The sequence below is a fragment of the Oncorhynchus gorbuscha genome, unplaced genomic scaffold (genome assembly GCF_021184085.1).
Source record: "Oncorhynchus gorbuscha isolate QuinsamMale2020 ecotype Even-year unplaced genomic scaffold, OgorEven_v1.0 Un_scaffold_496, whole genome shotgun sequence".
Lineage (NCBI taxonomy): Eukaryota > Metazoa > Chordata > Actinopteri > Salmoniformes > Salmonidae > Oncorhynchus > Oncorhynchus gorbuscha.
In genome coordinates, this window is record NW_025745323.1 from 119,118 (window position 1) to 132,500 (window position 13,383).

Below are 13,383 nucleotides of genomic sequence, written 5' to 3' on the forward strand. Positions count from 1 at the left end.
GACAGTGTCTGGTCTCTGTGAATGGTACTATACCAGGGACAGTGTCTGGTCTCTGTGAATGGTACTATACCAGGGACAGTGTCTGGTCTCTGTGAATGGTACTATACCAGGGACAGTGTCTGGTCTCTGTGAATGGTACTATACCAGGGACAGTGTCTGGTCTCTGTGAATGGTACTATACCAGGGACAGTGTTGGGTCTCTGTGAATGGTACTATACCAGGGACAGTGTTGGGTCTCTGTGAATGGTACTATACCAGGGACAGTGTTGGGTCTCTGTGAATGGTACTATACCAGGGACAGTGTTGTCTGGTCTCTGTGAATGGTACTATACCAGGGACAGTGTGTGTGAATGGTACCAGGGACAGTGTTGGGTCTCTGTGAATGGTACTATACCAGGGACAGTGTCTGGTCTCTGTGAATGGTACTATACCAGGGACAGTGTCTGGTCTCTGTGAATGGTACTATACCAGGGACAGTGTTGGTCTCTGTGAATGGTACTATACCAGGGACAGTGTTGGTCTCTGTGAATGGTACTATACCAGGGACAGTGTTGGGTCTCTGTGAATGGTACTATACCAGGGACAGTGTTGGGTCTACCAGGGACAGTGTTGGGTCTGGTCTCTGTGAATGGTACTATACCAGGGACAGTGTTGGGTCTGGTCTCTGTGAATGGTACTATACCAGGGACAGTGTTGGGTCTGGTCTCTGTGAATGGTACTATACCAGGGACAGTGTCTGGTCTCTGTGAATGGTACTATACCAGGGACAGTGTCTGGTCTCTGTGAATGGTACTATACCAGGGACAGTGTTGGGTCTGGTCTCTGTGAATGGTACTATACCAGGGACAGTGTCTGGTCTCTGTGAATGGTACTATACCAGGGACAGTGTGTCTGGTCTCTGTGAATGGTACTATACCAGGGACAGTGTCTGGTCTCTGTGAATGGTACTATACCAGGGACAGTGTTGGGTCTGGTCTCTGTGAATGGTACTATACCAGGGACAGTGTTGGGTCTGGTCTCTGTGAATGGTACTATACCAGGGACAGTGTTGGGTCTGGTCTCTGTGAATGGTACTATACCAGGGACAGTGTTGGGTCTGGTCTCTGTGAATGGTACTATACCAGGGACAGTGTCTGGTCTCTGTGAATGGTACTATACCAGGGACAGTGTCTGGTCTCTGTGAATGGTACTATACCAGGGACAGTGTTGGGTCTGGTCTCTGTGAATGGTACTATACCAGGGACAGTGTTGGGTCTGGTCTCTGTGAATGGTACTATACCAGGGACAGTCTGGTCTCTGTGAATGGTACCAGGGACTGGTCTCTGTGAATGGTACTATACCAGGGACAGTGTCTGGTCTCTGTGAATGGTACTATACCAGGGACAGTGTCTGGTCTCTGTGAATGGTACTATACCAGGGACAGTGTCTGGTCTCTGTGAATGGTACTATACCAGGGAGTGTCTGGTCTCTGTGAATGGTACTATACCAGGGACAGTGTCTGGTCTCTGTGAATGGTACTATACCAGGGACAGTGTCTGGTCTCTGTGAATGGTACTATACCAGGGACAGTGTTACCAGGGGGTCTGGTCTCTGTGAATGGTACTATACCAGGGACAGTGTCTGGTCTCTGTGAATGGTACTATACCAGGGACAGTGTCTGGTCTCTGTGAATGGTACTATACCAGGGACAGTGTCTGGTCTCTGTGAATGGTACTATACCAGGGACAGTGTCTGGTCTCTGTGAATGGTACTATACCAGGGACAGTGTCTGGTCTCTGTGAATGGTACTATACCAGGGACAGTGTCTGGTCTCTGTGAATGGTACTATACCAGGGACAGTGTTGGGTCTGGTCTCTGTGAATGGTACTATACCAGGGACAGTGTTGGGTCTGGTCTCTGTGAATGGTACTATACCAGGGACAGTGTTGGGTCTGGTCTCTGTGAATGGTACTATACCAGGGACAGTGTCTGGTCTCTGTGAATGGTACTATACCAGGGACAGTGTCTGGTCTCTGTGAATGGTACTATACCAGGGACAGTGTCTGGTCTCTGTGAATGGTACTATACCAGGGACAGTGTCTGGTCTCTGTGAATGGTACTATACCAGGGACAGTGTTGGGTCTGGTCTCTGTGAATGGTACTATACCAGGGACAGTGTTGGGTCTGGTCTCTGTGAATGGTACTATACCAGGGACAGTGTTGGGTCTGGTCTCTGTGAATGGTACTATACCAGGGACAGTGTGTCTGGTCTCTGTGAATGGTACTATACCAGGGACAGTGTGTCTGGTCTCTGTGAATGGTACTATACCAGGGACAGTGTGTCTGGTCTGGTCTACCAGGGACAGTGTCTGGTCTCTGTGAATGGTCCTATACCAGGGACAGTGTCTGGTCTCTGTGAATGGTCCTATACCAGGGACAGTGTCTGGTCTCTGTGAATGGTCCTATACCAGGGACAGTGTCTGGTCTCTGTGAATGGTCCTATACCAGGGACAGTGTTGGGTCTGGTCTCTGTGAATGGTACTATACCAGGGACAGTGTTGGGTCTGGTCTCTGTGAATGGTACTATACCAGGGACAGTGTTGGGTCTGGTCTCTGTGAATGGTACTATACCAGGGACAGTGTCTGGTCTCTGTGAATGGTACTATACCAGGGACAGTGTCTGGTCTCTGTGAATGGTACTATACCAGGGACAGTGTGTCTGGTCTCTGAATGGTCCTATACCAGGGACCGTGTGTCTGGTCTCACCTTGGTGGTGCAGGTGGCGCGATCTCAACCAGTCTGTCCAGCCTCTGTAGCACAGCACTGGGACACAGAGTGGAGATCCAGCATCAGGAACGTCAGCATCTGATAAACAACATCCCCATAAACCAACACTCCTCAATACAGGCCCTCTGATCTACATCCTGCCTTTTAAATCAGACAGACCTCTCTCCTCTCTCCTGTCGTCTGATCTACATACAGACTACCTCTCTCTCCTGTCGTCTGATCTACATACAGACTACCTCTCTCTCCTGTCGTCTGATCTACATACAGACTACCTCTCTCTCCTGTCGTCTGATCTACATACAGACTACCTCTCTCTCCTGTCGTCTGATCTACATACAGACTACCTCTCTCTCCTGTCGTCTGATCTACATACAGACTACCTCTCTCTCCTGTCGTCTGATCTACATACAGACTACCTCTCCAGGCAGGCTAGTGTTGAAGTCCTGTCAGGAAGCTGTTCAGGATACCTTGATGTCGTAATGGTCCTTGAGTCCGTCTTCTACGTGGTTGAGGAACTCAAAGATGTCTAGTCTGTCTAGACAGCTGTCCAGGAGTGTGTACATGCACTCAAACGCTGCCTTCCTTATGTCCAGACCATCGTCCACTGTGTGTTTAAAGGGTCCCATCTCAACCTGGGGGGAGAAGACAGGTCATTAAGAAGACCATCGTCCACTGTGTGTTTAGAGGGTCCCATCTCAACCTGGGGGGAGAAGACAGGTCATTAAGAAGACCATCGTCCACTGTGTGTTTAAAGGGTCCCATCTCAACCTGGGGGGAGAAGACAGGTCATTAAGAAGACCCTCTTATCTAAAGTAACTCAACCTGGGGGGAGAAGACCCTCTTATCTAAAGTAACTCAACCTGGGGGGAGAAGACCCTCTTATCTAAAGTAACTCAACCTGGGGGGAGAAGACCCTCTTATCTAAAGTAACTCAACCTGGGGGGAGAAGACCCTCTTATCTAAAGTAACTCAACCTGGGGGGAGAAGACCCTCTTATCTAAAGTAACTCAACCTGGGGGGAGAAGACCCTCTTATCTAAAGTAACTCGACCTGGGGGAGAAGACCCTCTTATCTAAAGTAACTCGACCTGGGGGAGAAGACCCTCTTATCTAAAGTAACTCGACCTGGGGGGAGAAGACCCTCTTATCTAAAGTAACTCGACCTGGGGGGAGACCCTCTTATCTAAAGTAACTCGACCTGGGGGAGAAGACCCTCTTATCTAAAGTAACTCGACCTGGGGGGAAGACCCTCTTATCTAAAGTAACTCAACCTGGGGGAGAAGACCCTCTTATCTAAAGTAACTCGACCTGGGGGAGAAGACCCTCTTATCTAAAGTAACTCAACCTGGGGGAGAAGACCCTCTTATCTAAAGTAACTCGACCTGGGGGGAGAAGACCCTCTTATCTAAAGTAACTCAACCTGGGGGGAGAAGACCCTCTTATCTAAAGTAACTCAACCTGGGGGGAGAAGACCCTCTTATCTAAAGTAACTCAACTAAAAGGTAGAACGACGACAGAGGACAAGAATTGCAAGTAAATCCTTTGTCAATAAAACTTAAAACAACAAAACACGAAAGGAAGGATAACAGACAAAAGTAGGAAGGAAGGAAGGCAGGAAGAAAGGTAGGAAGGAAGGAAAAGCAGGAAGGAAGGCAGGAAGGAAAGCAGGAAGGAAGGAAGGAAGGCAGGAAGCAGGAAGAAGGAAGGAAGGAAGCAGGAAGGAAGGCAGGAAGGAAGGAAGGAAGGCAGGGAAGGAAGGCAGGAAGAAAGGAAGGAAGGCAGGAAGAAAGGTAGGAAGGAAGGAAGGAAGGCAGGAAGAAAGGAAAGCAGGAAGGAAGGCAGGAAGAAAGGAAAGCAGGAAGGAAAGCAGGAAGGAAGGCAGGAAGGAAGGCAGGAAGGAAGGCAGGAAGAAAGGAAGGCAGGAAGAAAGGAAAGCAGGAAGGAAGGAAGGCAGGAAGGAAGGCAGGAAGGAAGGAAGAAAGGGAGGAAGGCAGGAAGGAAGGAAGGAAGGAAGGAAGGAAGGAAGGAAGGCAGGGAAGGAAGGGAGGAAGGCAGGAAGGAAGGAAGGAAGCAGGAAGGAAATCCATGTCAACCTAGAGATAACAGAAAACAAGGGAAGAGTAGATGAAGAAGGATAGAAGGTGTGAATGCAGGAAGGAAGCAGAAAAGGAAGAGGAACAGGAAGGAAGGAAGGAAGGTACCTCTCTGATGAGGGAGGAAGGAAGGAAGTCAGGAAGGAAGGAAGTGAAGCACCAATGAAATCCATGTCAACCTAGAGATAACAGAAAACAAGGGAAGAGTAGATGAAGGCTGCGAAGGTTGAACAACTGAAGCAGAAGAGGAACATCAAGCTTGGCACGTCCAGGTCCTGATGAGTTCCTCCGGACGTCTCAAGTAAAGGTGTCAGGACCTGGATCCAGTAGGTCTCTGAGAAGGGCTTATTATGGGCTGCGGAGTTGAAGGTTACCAGGGCAACCTTTCACGTACAGTGGGTCCTCCAACGTCTTCAAGAAGTCACCTGGAATACAGAACACAGTCGGTCATAATGAACCTTTCACATACAGTGGGGCAAGAAGTCACCTGGAATACAGAACAACACAGTCAGTCATAATGAACCTTTCACATACAGTGGGGCAAAAAAAGTATTTAGTCAGCCACCAATTGTGCAAGTTCTCCCACTTAAAAAGATGAGGCCTGTAAGTTTCATAAATCGGTACACTTCCAGACAAAATGAGAAGAAGAAAAATCACATTGTAGGATTTTTTATGAATGTATTTGCAAATTATGGTGGAAAATAAGTATTTGGTCAATAACAAAAGTTTCTCAATACTTTGTTATATACCCTTTGTTGGCAATGACAGAGATCAAACGTTTTCTGTAAGTCTTCACAAGGTTTTCACACACTGTTGCTGGTATTTTGGCCCATTCCTCCATGCAGATCTCCTCTAGAGCAGTGATGTTCTCTCATCTTTTTAAGTGGGAGAACTTGCACAATTGGTGGCTGACTAAATACTTTTTTTGCCCCACTGTATACAATTAACATCAATATATGGAGTCAAATGAAAAGCTCCTCTCGTCTATATTTCCTCAGTCTGTCTCAGTAAAAACATCAGTCTCCAGTACAGTAAAGTATTCAGACCCCTTTCCCCTTGTTCCACATTTGGTTACATTACAGCGTTATTCTAAAATGGATTAAATAAATATCCCCTCATCAATTTACACACAATACCCCATCATGACAAAGTGAAAACAGGTTTACAAATTTATTACAAATAAAAAACAGAAATACCACATTTACATAAGTATTCAGACCCTTTGCTATAAGACTCAAAATTGAGCTCGGGTGCATCCTGTTTCCATTGATCATCCTTGAGATGTTTCTACAACCTGATTGGAGTCCAACTGTGGTAAATTCAATTGATTGGACATGATTTGGAAAGGCACACGCCTGTCTTTATAAGGTTCTACATTTGATAGTGCATGTCAGAACAAAAACCAAACCATGGAGGTCGAAGGAATTCCGAGACACGATTGTGTCGAGGCACAGATCTGGGAAAGGGTACTATTTCTGCAGCATTCTCCATCATTCTGAAATGGAAGAAGTTTGGAACCACCTAGAGCTGGCCACCCGACCCAACTGAGCAATCGGGGGAGAAGGGCCTTGGTCAGGGAGATGACCAAGAACCCGATGGTCACTCTGACAGAGCTCCAGAGTTCTTATGCGGAGATGGGAGAACCTTCCAAAAAGACAACCATCTCTGGAGCACCCCACCAATCAGGCCGTTATGGTAGAGTGGCCAGACGGAAGCCACTCCTCAGTAAAAGGCACATGACAGCCCGCTTAGAGTTTCCCAAAAGGCACCTAAAGACTCTCAGACCATGAGAAACAAGATTTGTCTGGTCTGATGAAACCAAGACTGAACTCTTTGGCCTGAATGCCAAGTGTCACATCTGGAGGAAACCTGGCACCAACCCTACGGTGAAGCATGGTGGTGGCAGCATCATGCTGTGGGGATGTTTTTCAGCAGCAGGGACAGGGAGACTAGTCAGGATCGAGGGAAAAATGAATGCAGCAAAGTACAGAGAGATCCTCGATGTAAACCTCCTCCAGAGCGCTCAGGACCTCAGACTGGGGCGAAGGTTCACCTTACAACAGGACAACGACCCTAAGCACACAGCCAAGACATCAGACTGTTAAATAGCCACCACTAACATTGAGTGGCTGCTGCCAACACACTGTCATTGACACTGACCCAACTCCAGCCATTTTAATAATGGGAATTGATGGAAATGTAAATATATCACTAGCCACTTTAAACAATGCTACCTTATATAATGTTACTTACCCTACATTATTCATCTCATATGGCCCTGCCAGACTGCATCCGGACTTGAACCCGATGAACATCCCTGAAGAAACCATCTACATATCTGTACCATCACTCATTCATCCCACATGTTCCTTATCCCCTTACACAGTTAGACTTGTTGGTTATCACTGCTGTCGGAACTAGAAGCACAAGGATCTCGCAGAGACATCTGGGCTAACCATGTGTATGTGACAAATAAAATGTGATTTGAAGACAACACAGGAGTGGCTTCAGGACAAGTCTCTTAATGTTCTTTAGTGGCCCTGCCAGAGGCCGGACTTGAACCCGATCGAACATCCCTGAAGAAACCCGAACATATCTGTGCAGCAACGCTTCCCATCCCACCTGACAGAGCTTGAAAGGATCTGCAGAGAAGAATGGGAGTAACTCCCCAAATACAGATGTGCCATGCTTGAAGCGTCATACCCCAGGAGACTGAAGGCTGTAATCGTTGCCAAAGTAGTACTTCAACAAAGTTCTGAGTAAAGGGTCTGAATTACTTATGTAAATGTTATATTTCCGGTTTTTATTTTTTATACATTTGTAAACATGTCTAAAAACCTGTTTTTGCTTTATCATTATGGGGTAGTGTGATGTCATTATGGGGTAGTGTGATGTCATTATGTGTGTAGATTGATGAGGGAAAAAAACGAATAGTTAATCAATTTTAGAATAAGGCTGTAACGTAACAAAATGTGGAAAAAGTCCAGGGGTCTGAACACTTTCTGAATGCACTGTATTTATGCTGTAATAGTCTGTGCCGGAGGCTAGGGTCAGCATGTCATTAGATACCATAACAGTCTGTCTGTCTCAGTAACAACATTCAGATATAGATACCATACCAGTCTGTCTGTCTCAGTAACAACATTCAGATATAGATACCATAACAGTCTGTCTGTCTCAGTAACAACATTCAGATATAGATACCATACCAGTCTGCCTCAGTAACAACATTCAGATATAGATACCATACCAGTCTGTCTGTCTCAGTAACAACATTCAGATATAGATACCATAACAGTCTGCCTGCCTCAGTAACAACATTCAGATATAGATACCATAACAGTCTGTCTGCCTCAGTAACAACATTCAGATATAGATACCATACCAGTCTGTCTGTCTCAGTAACAACATTCAGATATAGATACCATACCAGTCTCTGCCTCAGTAACAACATTCAGATATAGATACCATACCAGTCTGTCTGTCTCAGTAACAACATTCAGATATAGATACCATAACAGTCTGTCTCAGTAACAACATTCAGATATAGATACCATAACAGTCTGCCTGCCTCAGTAACAACATTCAGATATAGATACCATAACAGTCTGCCTCAGTAACAACATTCAGATATAGATACCATACCAGTCTGTCTGTCTCAGTAACAACATTCAGATATAGATACCATAGCAGTCTGCCTGTCTCAGTAACAACATTCAGATATAGATACCATACCAGTCTGTCTGTCTCAGTAACAACATTCAGATATAGATACCATAACAGTCTGCCTCAGTAACAACATTCAGATATAGATACCATAACAGTCTGCCTGTTTCAGTAAAACATTCAGATATAGATACCATAACAGTCTGTCATTCAGATACCATACCATAACAGTCTGCCTCAGTAACAACATTCAGATATAGATACCATAACAGTCTGCCTGCCTCAGTAACAACATTCAGATATAGATACCATAACAGTCTGTCTGCCTCAGTAACAACATTCAGATATAGATACCATAACAGTCTGCCTCAGTAACAACATTCAGATATAGATACCATAACAGTCTGTCTGTTTCAGTAAAATAGATAGGTACCATAGCAGTAGTCAAAGAGGACAGGTTATTAGCAGTAGATAGCGATGGGATAGATTAAATAGTGGAGATGAGACACACCTGTGTGTATAAATACCATAACAGTCTGCCTCAGTAACAACATTCAGATATAGATACCATAACAGTCTGCCTCAGTAACAACATTCAGATATAGATACCATAGCAGTAGTCAAAGAGGACAGGTTAGCAGTAGATAGCGATGGGATAGATTACATAGTAGAGATGAGACACACCTATGCAGTTTTTCAGGAGAGGGTCTATTGTCTGTGGGTGGTCTGAGATGGTGAACTTCACTGCTGTCACGACTGAGCTTCTGGCATAAGATGATCCTGGAGACAGAAAACATTATTTCACACCACATACCTGCAATATCATAGTAAACTAATACCCAGGTCATATTTCACATCACATACCTGCAATATCATAGTAAACTAACACCCAGGTTATATTTACATTTACATTTACATTTAAGTCATTTAAACGCTCTTATCCAGAGCCCAGGTTATATTTCACATCACATACCTGCAATATCATAGTAAACTAACACCCAGGTTATATTTCACACCACATACCTGCAATATCATAGTAAACTAATACCCAGGTCATATTTCACATCACATACCTGCAATATCATAGTAAACTAACACCCAGGTTATATTTCACACCACATACCTGCAATATCATAGTACACATACCTGCAATATCATAGTAAACTAACACCCAGGTTATATTTCACATCACATACCTGCAATATCATAGTAAACTAACACCCAGGTTATATTTCACATCACATACATGCAATATCATAGTAAACTAACACCCAGGTTATATTTCTTTACATGAAATGATTCATATCATGCACAATGAACCACCTGTATTTAAAATATATATAATAATAATATAATAATATATGCTATTTAGCAGACGCTTTTATCCAAAGCGACTTACAGTCATGTGTGCATACATTCTACGTATGGGTGGTCCCGGGAATCGAACCCACTACCCTGGCGTTACAAGCGCCATGCTCTACCAACTGAGCTACAGATATATATATATATATTTTTTTAAATCAGGTCTTGCCAATCAAAACGGGCCAATGGAAACCAGCATGGAGTTCCTATTCCCCACCTGAGAGCAGGTATCCTTTAAGTCTGGGCAGCAGGGTTTCTGGGTCTATGAGGGTGAGTTTCCCCAGATATTCTGCAACCACGTTCCTATTCCCCACCTGAGAGCAGGTATCCTTTAAGTCTGGGCAGCCGGGTTTCTGGGTCTATGAGGGTGAGTTTCCCCAGGTTCCTATTCCCCACCTGAGAGCAGTATCCTTTAAGCCTGGGCAGCCGGGTTTCTGGGTCTATGATAGTTTCTGCAACCACGTTCCTATTCCTCACCTGAGAGCAGGTATCCTTTAAGCCTGGGCAGCAGGGTTTCTGGGTCTATGAGGGTGAGTTTCCCCAGACATTCTGCGACCACGTTCCTGGTGCCCTCCTCGGCACACTCACAGTGCTTCAACAGCAGGGTCCATACTCCCTCGACGTAGGGTTTCAGACCAGTCACAGACGCCGAGCTGGAGAGGACAGAACAGAGACGATATTTTGGTCACCAAGGTGAAAACCGCAACCCCCGCGCAATTAGCCAGTTCAGTCATCCGACCCGGGACTTGAACCCCGCGACCTTTCGGGTTCCACACCTCTCTAACCCGCCGGACTGTCCTACCTGATGATCTCTTTGAGTGAGTGTAGCAGCAGGTACTGCCTCTTGGGCTGTCCCGAGATCTCCCCCAGAACGAAGGGCAGGTATTCCGGCAGGTTGCCCACGGCGATGGATCCCAGGGCGTAGGATGCGGCAGACTTGACCTCTTCGGAGGAGGAAGAGAAGGCGTCCAGGATGACCGTCTTGAGCTCCGGTTGGCCGCTCAGGTCTACGTGGTGTCCCACCTACCACAGAGACATTATGAATGACTCCTTCACGACTGATACTGGTCACGACATCTGATACCAGCCTACTACAGTTAAACACCACTATTAGTCCCACTACCATCAAACCCACTATTAGTCCCACTACCATCAAACCCACTATTAGTCGTCCCACTACCATCAAACCCACTATTAGTCGTCCCACTACCATCAAACCCACTATTAGTCGTCCCACTACCATCAAACCCACTATTAGTCGTCCCACTACCATCAAACCCACTATTAGTCGTCAAACCCACTACCATCAAACCCACTATTAGTCAAACCCCCACTACCATCAAACCCACTATTAGTCGTCAAAACCCACTACCATCAAACCCACTATTAGTCCACTACCATCAAACCCACTACCATCAAACCCACTATTAGTAGTCCCACTACCATCAAACCCACTATTAGTCATCCCACTACCATCAAACCCACTATTAGTCGTCCCACTACCATCAAACCCACTATTAGTCTACCATCCCACTACCATCAAACCCACTATTAGTCCCACTACCATCAAACCCACTATTAGTCCCACTACCATCAAACCCACTATTAGTCCCACTACCATCAAACCCACTATTAGTCCCACTACCATCAAACCCACTATTAGTCCCACTACCATCAAACCCACTATTAGTCAAACCCACTATTAGTCCCACTACCATCAAACCCACTATTAGTCCCACTACCATCAAACCCACTATTAGTCGTCCCACTACCATCAAACCCACTATTAGTCCCACTACCATCAAACCCACTATTAGTCCCACTACCATCAAACCCACTATTAGTCCCACTACTTAGACCACTGCGTCACTCGGGAGGCCCACAACCATAAAATGCCTTGGACGCACACACCTTTTGTTTATTTGAATATTTTGTATTTGAAAACGTGTGACCCACCTCTCCCAGTGACAGCAGAGCCAGCAGCCTGATGGAGTCTGTCGACCGAGAGTTCTTCACATCCTGGATGAACTGGCCTACCACGGCAGGACCCTCCTACAAATACAAATCAAACTTTATTTAAAATGCATTAAATATGGGAAAAGAGCTTTAGGGCAGTGATCACATTATAAAACATTATGTTAAGATAATGAACAAACAAAAGAAACAAAGAGGAAATAATCAAACCAAAAATCAGATTGAAAATAAAATACCAAAACAAAAAAGGCAATAAAAGTCCTCCAGGAGAACAGAACACAGGAAGGAGGTCTGAAAGTCCTTCAGGAGAACAGAACACAGGAAGGAGGTCTGAATGTCCTCAGGAGAACAGAACCAGGAGAACAGAACACAGGAAGGAGGTCCTCAGGAGAACAGAACAGTCCTTCAGGAGAACAGAACACAGGAAGGAGGTCTGAATGTCCTCCAGGAGAACAGAACACAGGAAGGAGGTCTGAATGTCCTCCAGGAGAACAGAACACAGGAAGGAGGTCTGAAAGTCCTTCAGGAGAACAGAACACAGGAAGGAGGTCTGAAAGTCCTTCAGGAGAACAGAACACAGGAAGGAGGTCTGAATGTCCTTCAGGAGAACAGAACACAGGAAGGAGGTCTGAATGTCCTCCAGGAGAACAGAACACAGGAAGGAGGTCTGAATGTCCTCCAGGAGAACAGAACACAGGAAGGAGGTCTGAATGTCCTTCCAGGAGAACAGAACACAGGAAGGAGGTCTGAATGTCCTTCAGGAGAACAGAACACAGGAAGGAGGTCTGAATGTCCTCCAGGAGAACAGAACACAGGAAGGAGGTCTGAATGTCCTTCAGGAGAACAGAACACAGGAAGGAGGTCTGAATGTCCTTCAGGAGAACAGAACACAGGAAGGAGGTCTGAATGTCCTTCAGGAGAACAGAACACAGGAAGGAGGTCTGAATGTCCTCCTTCAGGAGAACAGAACACAGGAAGGAGGTCTGAATGTCCTCCAGGAGAACAGAACACAGGAAGGAGGTCTGAAATGTCCTTCAGGAGAACAGAACACAGGAAGGAGGTCTGAATGTCCTCCAGGAGAACACAGGAAGGAGGTCTGAATGTCCTCCAGGAGAACAGAACACAGGAAGGAGGTCTGAATGTCCTTCAGGAGAACAGAACACAGGAAGGAGGTCTGAATGTCCTTCAGGAGAACAGAACACAGGAAGGAGGTCTGAATGTCCTTCAGGAGAACAGAACACAGGAAGGAGGTCTGAATGTCCTTCAGGAGAACAGAACACAGGAAGGAGGTCTGAATGTCCTTCAGGAGAACAGAACACAGGAAGGAGGTCTGAATGTCCTCCAGGAGAACAGAACACAGGAAGGAGGTCTGAATGTCCTTCAGGAGAACAGAACACAGGAAGGAGGTCTGAATGTCCTTCAGGAGAACAGAACACAGGAAGGAGGTCTGAATGTCCTTCAGGAGAACAGAACACAGGAAGGAGGTCTGAATGTCCTCCAGGAGAACAGAACACAGGAAGGAG

General features: G+C 45.8%; 1 pseudogene across 1 annotated transcript in view; it reads right to left on the minus strand.

Annotated features, from left to right (window-relative positions):
• The window catches only part of LOC124018375, an 81,416-nt pseudogene that overhangs the window by 9,108 nt on the left and 58,925 nt on the right, over window positions 1-13,383 (minus strand). Inside the window, exons 18-24 of the transcript XR_006835615.1 lie at window positions 11,843-11,938; window positions 10,689-10,909; window positions 10,364-10,539; window positions 9,209-9,304; window positions 5,125-5,283; window positions 3,234-3,398; window positions 2,746-2,844 (exon numbers count right to left, since the gene is read on the minus strand). The product of XR_006835615.1 is annotated as a cullin-associated NEDD8-dissociated protein 1-like (transcript). The remainder of the gene's footprint in view (window positions 1-2,745; window positions 2,845-3,233; window positions 3,399-5,124; window positions 5,284-9,208; window positions 9,305-10,363; window positions 10,540-10,688; window positions 10,910-11,842; window positions 11,939-13,383) is intronic.